Source organism: Microcebus murinus, chromosome 5, assembly GCF_040939455.1.
Source record: "Microcebus murinus isolate Inina chromosome 5, M.murinus_Inina_mat1.0, whole genome shotgun sequence".
NCBI classification, from domain to species: domain Eukaryota; kingdom Metazoa; phylum Chordata; class Mammalia; order Primates; family Cheirogaleidae; genus Microcebus; species Microcebus murinus.
The window spans coordinates 60,551,624-60,562,804 of record NC_134108.1 but is presented as its reverse complement, the minus strand read 5'-3'; the positions used below and the strand labels follow the sequence as shown (position 1 = coordinate 60,562,804).

At 33.0% G+C, this 11,181-nt stretch overlaps 1 non-coding gene across 1 annotated transcript; it reads left to right on the top strand.

Annotated features, from left to right (window-relative positions):
• The first annotated feature begins 9,946 nt into the window (after nt 1-9,946).
• LOC142871281 (small nucleolar RNA SNORA57) lies at nt 9,947-10,095 on the top strand. Its single transcript, XR_012919532.1, has one exon. It is a non-coding gene; the product is annotated as a small nucleolar RNA SNORA57 (small nucleolar RNA).
• Nucleotides 10,096-11,181: the final 1,086 nt, after the last annotated feature.

The following is an 11,181-nucleotide window of genomic DNA, read 5'->3' as shown; positions in this document are numbered from 1 at the left end:
CATTATAAAAGTGCTAGGATTATAGGATTATTATTAGCATTGTTATAAGTGAGTTAATATATGTAAAATTCTTAGATCAGCATTTATCATACAAAAAATACTCTATAAATGCTGCTGATTACTATCAACCCCCTATATTTCATTTTTTATAACATGGCCATCCTTTTGCAATATTTATAAACTTTTGAATCATTTTGCAAATTCTCATAAACATTACCATTTGTACTCCATTAAAACAATGGGTACTAGGTTAATTATACTTGAAATGCTATTTTGTGTAGATTGGTATTATTTATAAATGTAACCCTGACTTCATATGAAAGTTCAACTAGAATATAAAATATTAATCCCTTGAGGCTGGACCTGCAATGTTTACAGCTGCCAACCCTGACCACCAGTGAACAGTTCCCAGGACTCTGAGGAAAATGCTATGAAAATCTCTGCTTTGAAATAATTTTTGTCTTGTCATACTATCTCTCACCCCATGTATGTTTGTATCAGTGAGAAGTGACTGAGTTACTATGCTTTTATTGTCTAAGAGGAGGTTGCCATTTGGTATACTTCATAAGAAAAACATCCCTAGACAGTATTCCAGAATTTGCAATTTCAGGAAAGAAAGCAATAAATGACTACCATTGCCATCTGTTCAAACGCTGCATTTTCCTGAGGAGGCATGATAGATTAATGCACACCATATGAAAGAATTTTTGTTTCACCAAATTCATAAAACCTGTTTATATGGATACATGCTATAGCATATGGTTAGGTGAGATGATATTATAATCATATCCTCATCACTCTGGTGGATAAGCTAACCGTATTGGCCTTTTGTAGAAAATACGCTACTGAATTTTGTGGTCCAGTAGTGTTGTTATTCGTTGTCTTCTTGATTTAATATAAACAGCTCCCTAAACTGTAAGTAATTTAATCAGCCTTCTGTATTTTTATATTTATGTCCTCACTTCTGCTGAGCTAAAGATGCAATTCAATAGTTATTGTCATAAACATAGTCTGCTGAGTACGAGGAATTATTATAATAGGCTGTGTTTGTTCTATTGTTATACTTTGCTCAACCAAGTGACAGCATGAACTTGCATCTAAAATACAAGTTATTGTACACTGCAGGCCAAAACATAGGCTGGTTCTGGAGTCTGAGCTAATAGTGCAGGCATGGGATAACAGTGAATGGCTCTCCAGGTTCCAATGAATAAGGCAACTTTCCAGTTCATCTGAGAGAAGCACAGTCCAACGTTATCACAGCAATGTACCCATCTGTGAGTTTTAGTAGCTCTGAATGAACACATTGCAGAGATTGTGGCTAGTTAGCCAGTTATTAAATGTTGCACATTGCTTTGCCTGTGCAATAATAAAAGACACCACAGATGGGACTATTGTTTTAGGAGGGATACCAATAGTGGGTATCCTAATGCATTGTGTCATCAAAGTATCCAATGTCACAGAAAAAAGAATGGCTGACTTTCAACAAAGGGCTATTATGTTGAGGCAATCTAGGTACTTTGAGCCATTGGAGAAGAAACAAGAATAAATTTGAATTATTCATTATACATAGTGTCCAATATGCCTTGTAAATTACTTGGTAGATCATTATTTATGTAACTCACACAATATACATGTTACTATGTAGAAATTAAACTCAAAATCTTTATTTAAACAATAAATAATAATTATAAAACTTGAACATAGAGTCCTTAGAATTCTGTAAATTCTTTGAGCATTTTCTCTGCTCTAATCTAAAAAAAAATCTACAATTTTCTTATATATCTCCATGTGATATATAGGTTAAAATGAGTCTTAGAAGTGAAGAAACTTGCCCAAAATCACAATTAATTTTGGAGCAGAATTCAAAATCAGTCTGTCTAATTTCAAAGCCTCTAACTGCGCTATGAAATCATATCTCATTATAAGTGTAATTTTCCCCATATTTCAACCCTCCTTAACTGGTTTGTTTTTAAAATTTCTCAAAATATATATAGAAACACCCAATGTAAACCTGTAACAGAGGTTAACATATTGGCTATAACAAGCAAACTATAGAGAGAATATTCAATATCCTTATGTTCTGATTATCACATTCCTTTTATTTCCTTCCTAGAGACAACCACTATTATTAATTTGGTGTGAATTTTGCCAGACGTTTTTAATTCTTTTGCTGTTTTTATATTATCCATAAACCATCAATTCTAATTAATTATGTGTTGACCTACATAAATTGTATCATGATGTGCAAATGATTCTACAACTTTCAGTCTTACAACTTCTCATGTAATCTAGTTGACTCATTTTAACAGCTGCATGATAATCAATCTATAATACATATATAGTCCCTTATTGATGAATATTTAGACATCAGAATTTCAATATTTGAAATAAATCTGCAGCAAACAGCCTTCTGTGTATGTTCTTGTACAAATGTGTCAAGTTTCTCAAAGTTTTTCTAGAGTATGTTCTCCAAGGTAAGTAAATGTATGTTCTGAGTGGTCAGGGCCCACACTTTTCAGTAGATTATTTGAAATATAATCCCTTTGTATGTACAATATTCCTTTGTCAAAATTTATATCAGCACAATATTCCATCAGCCCCATACAAATAGGCCTGTTTTTTATACTACCAATACTAAATTCTTTTGAAAAAGTTTATTGTTTAATCTATCTCATATATAATCTAAATAAGAATAAAATAAATCACTGACTCACCACCAAGCTTAAAACACAGAACACTACTTGTTCCTTACAAGTGATGCGTCTGTAACAAATAACATAATTCTCACCCTCTAGAATCAGTTTTGGATTCATCCTTCTCTTTTTCCATATGGATTTGGGCATCTGAATTGTATTTCTCATTTTGAAAAGCTAAGTAGCAAGCACAAACCTAGATGTGTAATAAAAATAGACAAAATCTATTAGAGGAAGACTTCAGGATAAGCTCTTCTGATGGGTGATAGAATCTCTGAGAGTGTACAAGAGCTCCTTTTGGAGAAGTGAGTGGACAAGGCCATAAGAGTCCTGAAAAACATAGGGCTCGTGTCACTTATGTAATTTAGGTAGGTTGAGGTGAGACATAGATATTGAGGAATGTGCAACAGAAGTATGGTCAGAGGGAATGGGCAGTTCTGCATTTTCTTCTTCTAGGTTCATCGTGTCCCAAATTTAGCTCTCGTTAATTGGTCAAAGCAGAAGGCTTGCAGGATCGAAAGAGTGTCATCAACTGATCCAGGGAATAAACCATGAGGAGAAGAGCAAGAATGTTATTAATATATGGTTTAATCCAGCCTAGAACAGGTAAGAGTCTGGGCTACGTTCCACCCAGACATTCTGCTGTTAGCTTAATAATAATGACACAGTGGCAGTGGAAAGCTGTTGAAAGCTGACTTCAACGTATTTATCTCTTCAGTCTGTTCTAATCTAGTCTGAGGCACAGCTGTTATCTGGGGATCTTCCTTCATCAGTTTACCAGGAGGACTTTTTACCTGTTTCCTGTTTTAAATCTCCTCTTTCAAATGTCCCACTTTGCCCTCTCTTGGTTTACTTTGAGCTTAGCAACATAAAATCTAGTTTCTCTCATCAGTACAGACAAAACCCTTAATATCACAATTTCAGGTCTATCCTCAAGGACTGGTCAGGTCTCTCATGGAGACCTCCACTCTCCTACTAGGAAGGTAAGTATTTGGAAGTGCAGAGAAGGTTTTGCATCTCTGAATTCATTGGTCAGCATAGGAATCACCTTGTATTCCTTTTGTTTTGGAAGTGTCCCTCCTGTGCTTATTTCTATGTCCCCCACCCTTGCCCCATTTTACTCAATTCATAGAATTAACTTTTAGACTTCTATTGGGTTGAGAAAGAGGTAAGTTTTCAAACAGAAAAAGTTTTTGAAGGGAGCTAGGGATATTAATCCATCTAAATGGCTTTTAGCAAGTCCTCTTCATGTTAGGCTTCCCTTTCACTTTATATCCCATGGTCCTTTATATTTCTGGTAATTCTGGAGAATTATTTAGTAGACATTGTGTAGGCTTGAGCTTTCTTCATGTCAGGCTTACAATTTGTTTTTCTTCTGACTGATAAAGCAGTTTACTACTTGTCCAGTTTACTACTACTTGTTCTTTTTTCAGCTTAAAAAACTTTGTTATTCTTACCTTGATTCTGTGTTTCTCATCCTTATAGACAGGAAAATAGGCATTGTGAAGTCTGAGACCAAATCCAAAACCAAGAAGACTTTTGCTGACAACTTGTGTAAGTCCAAATATTCCTACTTGAGCACTTCATTGTTTCTTTTGTTAACCATTTTTTTTTTAATTTTTAAAAATGGAATGCCCTGTATGAGGTTGCATACATCAAAGAAAACAAAACAAAACAAAACAAAACAAAACAAAACAAACAACTCTTGATGGTCTTTGGAATGCAATACATTTATTCAAATGAGACTAAAGTAATTAAAGAAACACATGGCTGTAATTTCTGAGAATCTTAAATGCCAATCAGAGAAAATTGCAAAGCTGGAATAGGGGTTCTTTCTGCATACCACCAAACACTAGCTCAAACAGTGTGTGAAGTGCTGAGTAACTTATGAAATACTTATGAAAATAATGCCATTGCATTCTTTAGATTATATGCTTAAAAGGGAAAAAATATACAAGAAATAATAGCAAGCATCACAGGCATGGGTCTTCAAAATAAATTTTTAATTCAATGACTACTCTTTCAAAGAATATTCAATGTATGATGATTGGAGATCTGAAAGGAAATATATGGTCCATGCTCCTCTCTGAAGCTCATGGTGAAGGGAGGAAGCAGACTGTCAAATAGTAATATGACTCAAGACTTATATCCATGCTAGTCCTTATCTTTTAGGTATCAGCTAAAATGTCACCTCTTCTTGACCACCATATCCAACGTAGATCTCCCAACTACATGTTTGCTATCATTATTTCTATCTTTAGAATTCTGTTTGTTTTCTTTAAAATATTAAACAAAATATATGATTGTTTTATTTTTTGTTTCTTTTTTTCTGTCTCCCATCACTAGACTCTAACATAAAGTCAAGAACCATAACTCTTTTGTTTCCCATTTTATATGTAATGAATAAAGCAGTCCTTGATATACAATGTATTGAGGAATTTAGCAAGATTTCCTACCGAACCTTGTAGGAACACATGAGCTAAGTCTCAAAGGATTTGTATGAGTTAGACTGTGTCTAAGAGCATTTATTTCTGTCAAGCAGAAATGTATGTGAGAAACTGAAAATTATTGAATATAGCTGAAGTAAATACTTTGGTAATAAGGATAAAAAAGGAACTGTAGAGAAAAAACATTGAAAGGAAAACTAAGGAAACTCATAAATTATTGCCCTGTTACAAAGTCTTGAGCATCATTGCAATATTTTAATCAAGGGAAATATAAGAATGTATCTTTTATTTTAGAAAGATAAATCAGAGAGAAGTGGGCAGGATGTATTTAAATAGAGCAAAGCTACAGTTGTAACTGTTAATATAGTAGTTATCCTCTAGAAAAACAAGGATTTTAATTTTACATGGAGTTCATACAGAGAAGAAAGATGAAGCACTTTCTAAAGATAGAATCAACAGTATTTGGTGATCTACTAGATGTGGTAAGTGAAGGAAAAGAACAAATAAAGTTTTTTTTACAAATTTCTGTCATGGCTTGTTAAGTGGAAAATGGTGCCATATACCAAAATGAGGCAATTAACCACTTCGGTACGGAGCTCACCGGCCACGAAACCTTGTCCACAGGCGGCACTCATAGTCTCCATGATAGTTTGTGCTGTGCATTGAGGACGAATCCGTTTTGCTTTTGTGTGATGAGGAAAGCTTTAAAGCACTGAAAGCTTTTTTTACTTTACAGGCATCTTTACTTGTAATGTAAAACAGAATAGGTAACATATACATGTATGTTTTCATTATCTTATTTTTAAATGTTCACAATTTTATTTTGATAAAATTAGGAAAGTCATATCACGGCTGTCAGCTAAAGTCGCTGTGCATGTTCATCTGTGACTATTGACTATAGTCAACGCTGGTACCGAAGTGGTTAAGAGGAACATTTTGATGTGGGATAAGTTGAGTAAATAACCAGTAATGTCACCTTTAGTTTGGGCTTTTGGCAAAATACAAAGCACTAATTGGGCAATTTTTCCTACTTTGTGTCACTTTTTAAAATATTTTTTATTACCTGGGCCCCTCATGTGACAGCTCCTAAATACTTGTTAAATATGTATTTCCCTTTCTGATTTGCTCCTCTGACACTCTCCAATGTATAATTATCCAGACATTGAGACATTGAAATATTTATAAAAGAATGTTTCAAAAAGATAAGCATTTAGGCCTAAGATTCTCTTAATTGTAACTCTTTTATTAAATATGAGCTTACCGACTTATGGAGATAAGTAATGCCACTGAAATAATTATTTTGAAAAGAAAAATACATTTTTATTATTTCCAAAGGAAGAGTAATAGCTTCATTATAAGCTATTACTTCACATTAGCTGAATCCAAATAATAATTAATTCATATAACACATCTTAATTTTGTGAAGAAAATAAAAATATTGAAGTGTTGTCATTTATTTTTATCCAGGCAAAATGTAGGTAATCATAATACAATATTAATGCAAACTTAATGTAGTTACCCAGGCATAAAGAAAATGTACATAAGCCCCAAGTGTTTTAAAATGATTAGATTTGAGCCTACTTACATACTACAGAGAACTCTGAAAAAGGAAAAAGTAATTCTTTCACAAAGTCAAGGGGACTTAAACTTCAATGCATAAATAATTCCAATCAACAAAGCATTTTAATATTTTTATTTTGAAATTGTCAGTTTTGAATACAAATTCAAACCAGATGCTCACTGTTTTTGTCAATCTCAAAATTGAACAAATTTGTTTGAGAAATGTGAATTGTAAATGTTTATATGAAATAGCCAATGTTGATATTAAAATTTTAATAGGTTGGATGCCATATTAATAAAAAGATAAGATATATAGTTTTTAAAAAATTAATCACATGTACTCACCAGCAAATTGGTATTAACTGATCAACACCTAAATGCACATATAGAAATAACATTTATGGGGTGTCAGGCAGATGGGAGGGGGGAGGAAGGCAGGAGTATATACAAATATGAGTGTGATGATCCATCTGGGGGATGGATACGATTGAAGCTTGAACCTTGAAGCTCTGACTGGGGGGGTGATGCAAGGGCAACGTAGCTAACCTAAACATTTGTACCTCCATAATATGCAGAAATAATAAAAAATAAATTAATTAATCAAATATATTTTGTCCTTTCCAGTTCCTCATAATACAAGGCAGGATGTTAAATGTAATGGTAGTCAGACAAAAAATTAAAAATAAAATCAGGTTGTTTATTTCCTTATTTTTTCTTTTGATGGTGCCTACTGGTCCAAAACTAATCTTACCACTAGGGTTATTCTGTCTAATCTTTTTTTTTTTTTTTTTTTTTTTTTTTTTTTTTTTTTTTGAGACAGAGTCTCACTTTGTTGTCCAGGCTAGAGTGAGTGCCGTGGCGTCAGCCTAGCTCACAGCAACCTCAAACTCCTGGGCTTGAGTGATCCTTCTGCCTCAGCCTCCCGAGTAGCTGGGACTACAGGCATGCGCCACCATGCCCGGCTAATTTTTTATATATATATCAGTTGGCCAATTAATTTGTTTCTATTTATAGTAGAGACGGGGTCTCGCTCTTGCTCAGGCTGGTTTTGAACTCCTGACCTTGAGCAATCCGCCCGCCTCGGCCTCCCAAGAGCTAGGATTACAGGCGTGAGCCACAGCGCCCGGCCTGTCTAATCTTTTATTTCTCATTTTTAACATCTAGAAGTTCTGTAACATAAAATTTACATTTTAGTTAAAATCAGACATATCATTTAAAAATTAAAATCTTGGTCAAAATACCTTCACTCATTGCTGCTTCATAGTGTCAAATGATACCAGCAGTCTCTCTACACAAATATATTTATATACACAATCTAGTATGTGTGTGCACGTATTTATATATATATATTTATATATATATATATATCTTGAAAAGAAAAGACAAAAGAAAGGAAAAATAAATAAGTGTGAAGAATTTAAAAGGAAAAACAATCTAGGAAAACTAAAAAGAACAAGAGTGCCTAGGACCAATGGCTAGTTCCTGGTCTAGGGCAAAGAAGGCATTATGTGACGCTGGAGCATTTTGTTCTAAAGAAATCAAGTGGCATTTGAAATTAATGAGATGACATCAAAACAAGTAAACAGATATAAGGAACCTGCACTGACTAAAGTTGCAAAAAAAAGCACCAAAAGAATTTCAAAATCCAAGAATTAGTGTTCATAAACAATAATGCCAAAAAAACCTTATAGATCAAGATTTGATAAAGTATTGCCTTACTGTGAAATTGGTGATGAAAGTAAAATCAGTAAACATCCATCTTCTTTTCGAGTAGGACTTTAGAGTAAGCAAATAGCTCCAGTAAATGAGGAAAAGCTCTATATTATAAAAAAATACTAGCTTATATTTTTTAAAAAAAGATAGGGTTGAGCTTGTATTTTTAAGTCAATATAGACTTAAAATATATTAGTAAAACTTGCAGAACCACATGAAAATAATTCCAGATCTGAAATCAAAACAACATTATAAAACTTTCCTCTGAATGATAAACACATAGAACAATTATAAAATTCATTATTGTTATAAGAGATTTGAAAAACTCAAACACAATGTAATGAAAATATATAGTAAATTGTGCCATGAAATTGCTAAATGTACAATTTTTTTTACTATACATATCATTTAAAAAATTTAAATTCTAAACAATAAATTGACAACAAATATCAGAGAATCATAATCATGCAGGCTATTTTCTGGAGACCATGCAATTAAAATATGAATTAGTTACCAAAAAATTCCCCAAATACATATTTTTGGAAAATTCTACAAAAGATATAACAAAAGAAAGACAATTTCTAATATGTGTGTAATTGGATATTCAGAAGAAGATAGCAAATGAGATGGCAGCAATATTTAATGATTTAATGGCTAAAAATTTTTCAGAACTGATGATGAATTTAATCCATCAATTACATAAGCTCTACAAGCAAGAGAAATACAAACAAAATCACATTAATTCATATAATTTTCAAACTACTGAAAACTAAAACAAAAAGAAAACTTTAATAACAGAGAAATAAAATATACAGTAATGGACCACATAATGATGTTTCAGTCAATGACAGACTATCTATATGACAGTAATTCATTCAGATTATAATGAAGCTAAAAACTTTTGTTTTGTGATAATGTAGCTGTCATAACATTGTGCCACAACTCATTTACTCATTTACCTGTTTGTGAGAAATCTGTTGTAAACAAACTTACTGCTTTGTCAATGATATAAAAGTGTAGCACACACAATTCTGTACACTATGTAATACTTGATATTGATAATAAATGACTATTACTGGTTTATGTATTTACTAAACTATACTTTTAATCATTATTTTAGATACTCTTTCTACTTATTTAAAAAAAACAGTAGATTGTAAAACAACCTCAAGCTGGTCTTTCAGAAGCTATTCCAAAGAAGACATTGTTATCATAGGAGTTAACAGCTCCATGCATATTACTGCCACTGAAGATCTTCCAGTGGGACAAGATATGGAGGCAGAAGATGGTGATATTGATAATCCTGACCCTGTGTAGGGCTAAGCTAATGTGTATGTTTATGTCTTAGTTTTTAACATAAATGTTTAAAATGTAAAAGAAAATTAGAATATAGGAAAAAGCTTTTGGAATAAAAATATGAAGAAAGAAAAAATTTTACAGCTGTACAATGTGTTTGTGTTTTAAACTGTTATTATAAAAGAGTCAAAAGTTAAAAATAATTAAAAACTTATAAAATAAAAAAAGTTACAGTACCCTCCTTTTCTTGGCAGGGACTGGGTGCGTGTTCCAGCTCCCCAATATGTACAGAGGCAGAGGGAAAGGGCGCTGGCCCCATCAGCATCCTGTCTTTGATGCCAGGGGCTTCCCATCTGCAAGTTCTATCCTCAAGCACTGGGACACCAGGTTTCTTGGGGAAAAAAATTACAATAAACTAAGGTTAATTTATTATTGGAGAAAGAAAAAAATGTTGATAAATTAGTATAGTGTACAGTATTTATAAAGTCTACAATAGTGTACAGTAATATCCTAGGCCTTCACATTCATACACTACTCATTCACTGACTCACCCAGAGCAACTTTCAGCTCTGTAAGCTCAATTCATGGTAAGTGCCCTGTATAGGTGTACCATTTTTAAATTTTTTACACTGTATTTTTACTGTACCATTTCTGTTTCTATATATTTAGATACACCAATACTTACCATTGCATTACAATTTCCTATAGTATTCAGAACAGTAATATGCTGTACAAGTTTGTAGTCTAAGAGCAATAGGCTATGCCATATAGCCTGGGTGCATAGTAGGCTATACCATGTAGGTTTGTGTAAGTCCACTCTGTGATGTTCACACAATGATGAAACAAATGCCAAACAAAGCATTTCTTAGAATGGATCTCTGCCAATATTTTCTTTTAATGCTATAATAACGTATTTTTATTTAAACTTCTCTTGTTTCTTTAAGAAGTCTCTGTCAGTTTTGCCTATGTTCATTGCTGCATTATTCAGAATAGCCAAGACACAGAATTGACCCAATCATCCATCAAAGGTGAATGGATAAGGAAAATGTTTTTCATATTTTACACACACACACACACACACACGCCCCATACAAATTCACAAAATTCCTATGGAACCCGTGAAGACTCCAAACACTTGAAGCAATCATGAACAAAAAGATACATGCACATACACACACAAAATGGAATTTTATTCAGTCTTAAAAATAAAGAAATCCTATCATTTGTAATAGCATCAATAGAGCGAGAGGATATTATGCCACATGAAGTAAGTCATGCACAGAAAGACAAATACTGTATGTTCTCAGTTACATATGGAATCTAAAAAAAGATGAACTCACTAAAGCAGAGATAAGAATGGTGGGTTTCTAAGGGTTGTGGGTAGGGGGAATGAGGACATGTTGGTTAAAGGGTACACATTTTCAGTTATGCAGGATGAATTATTTTTGGAGATTTAATATGAAGCATGGTGG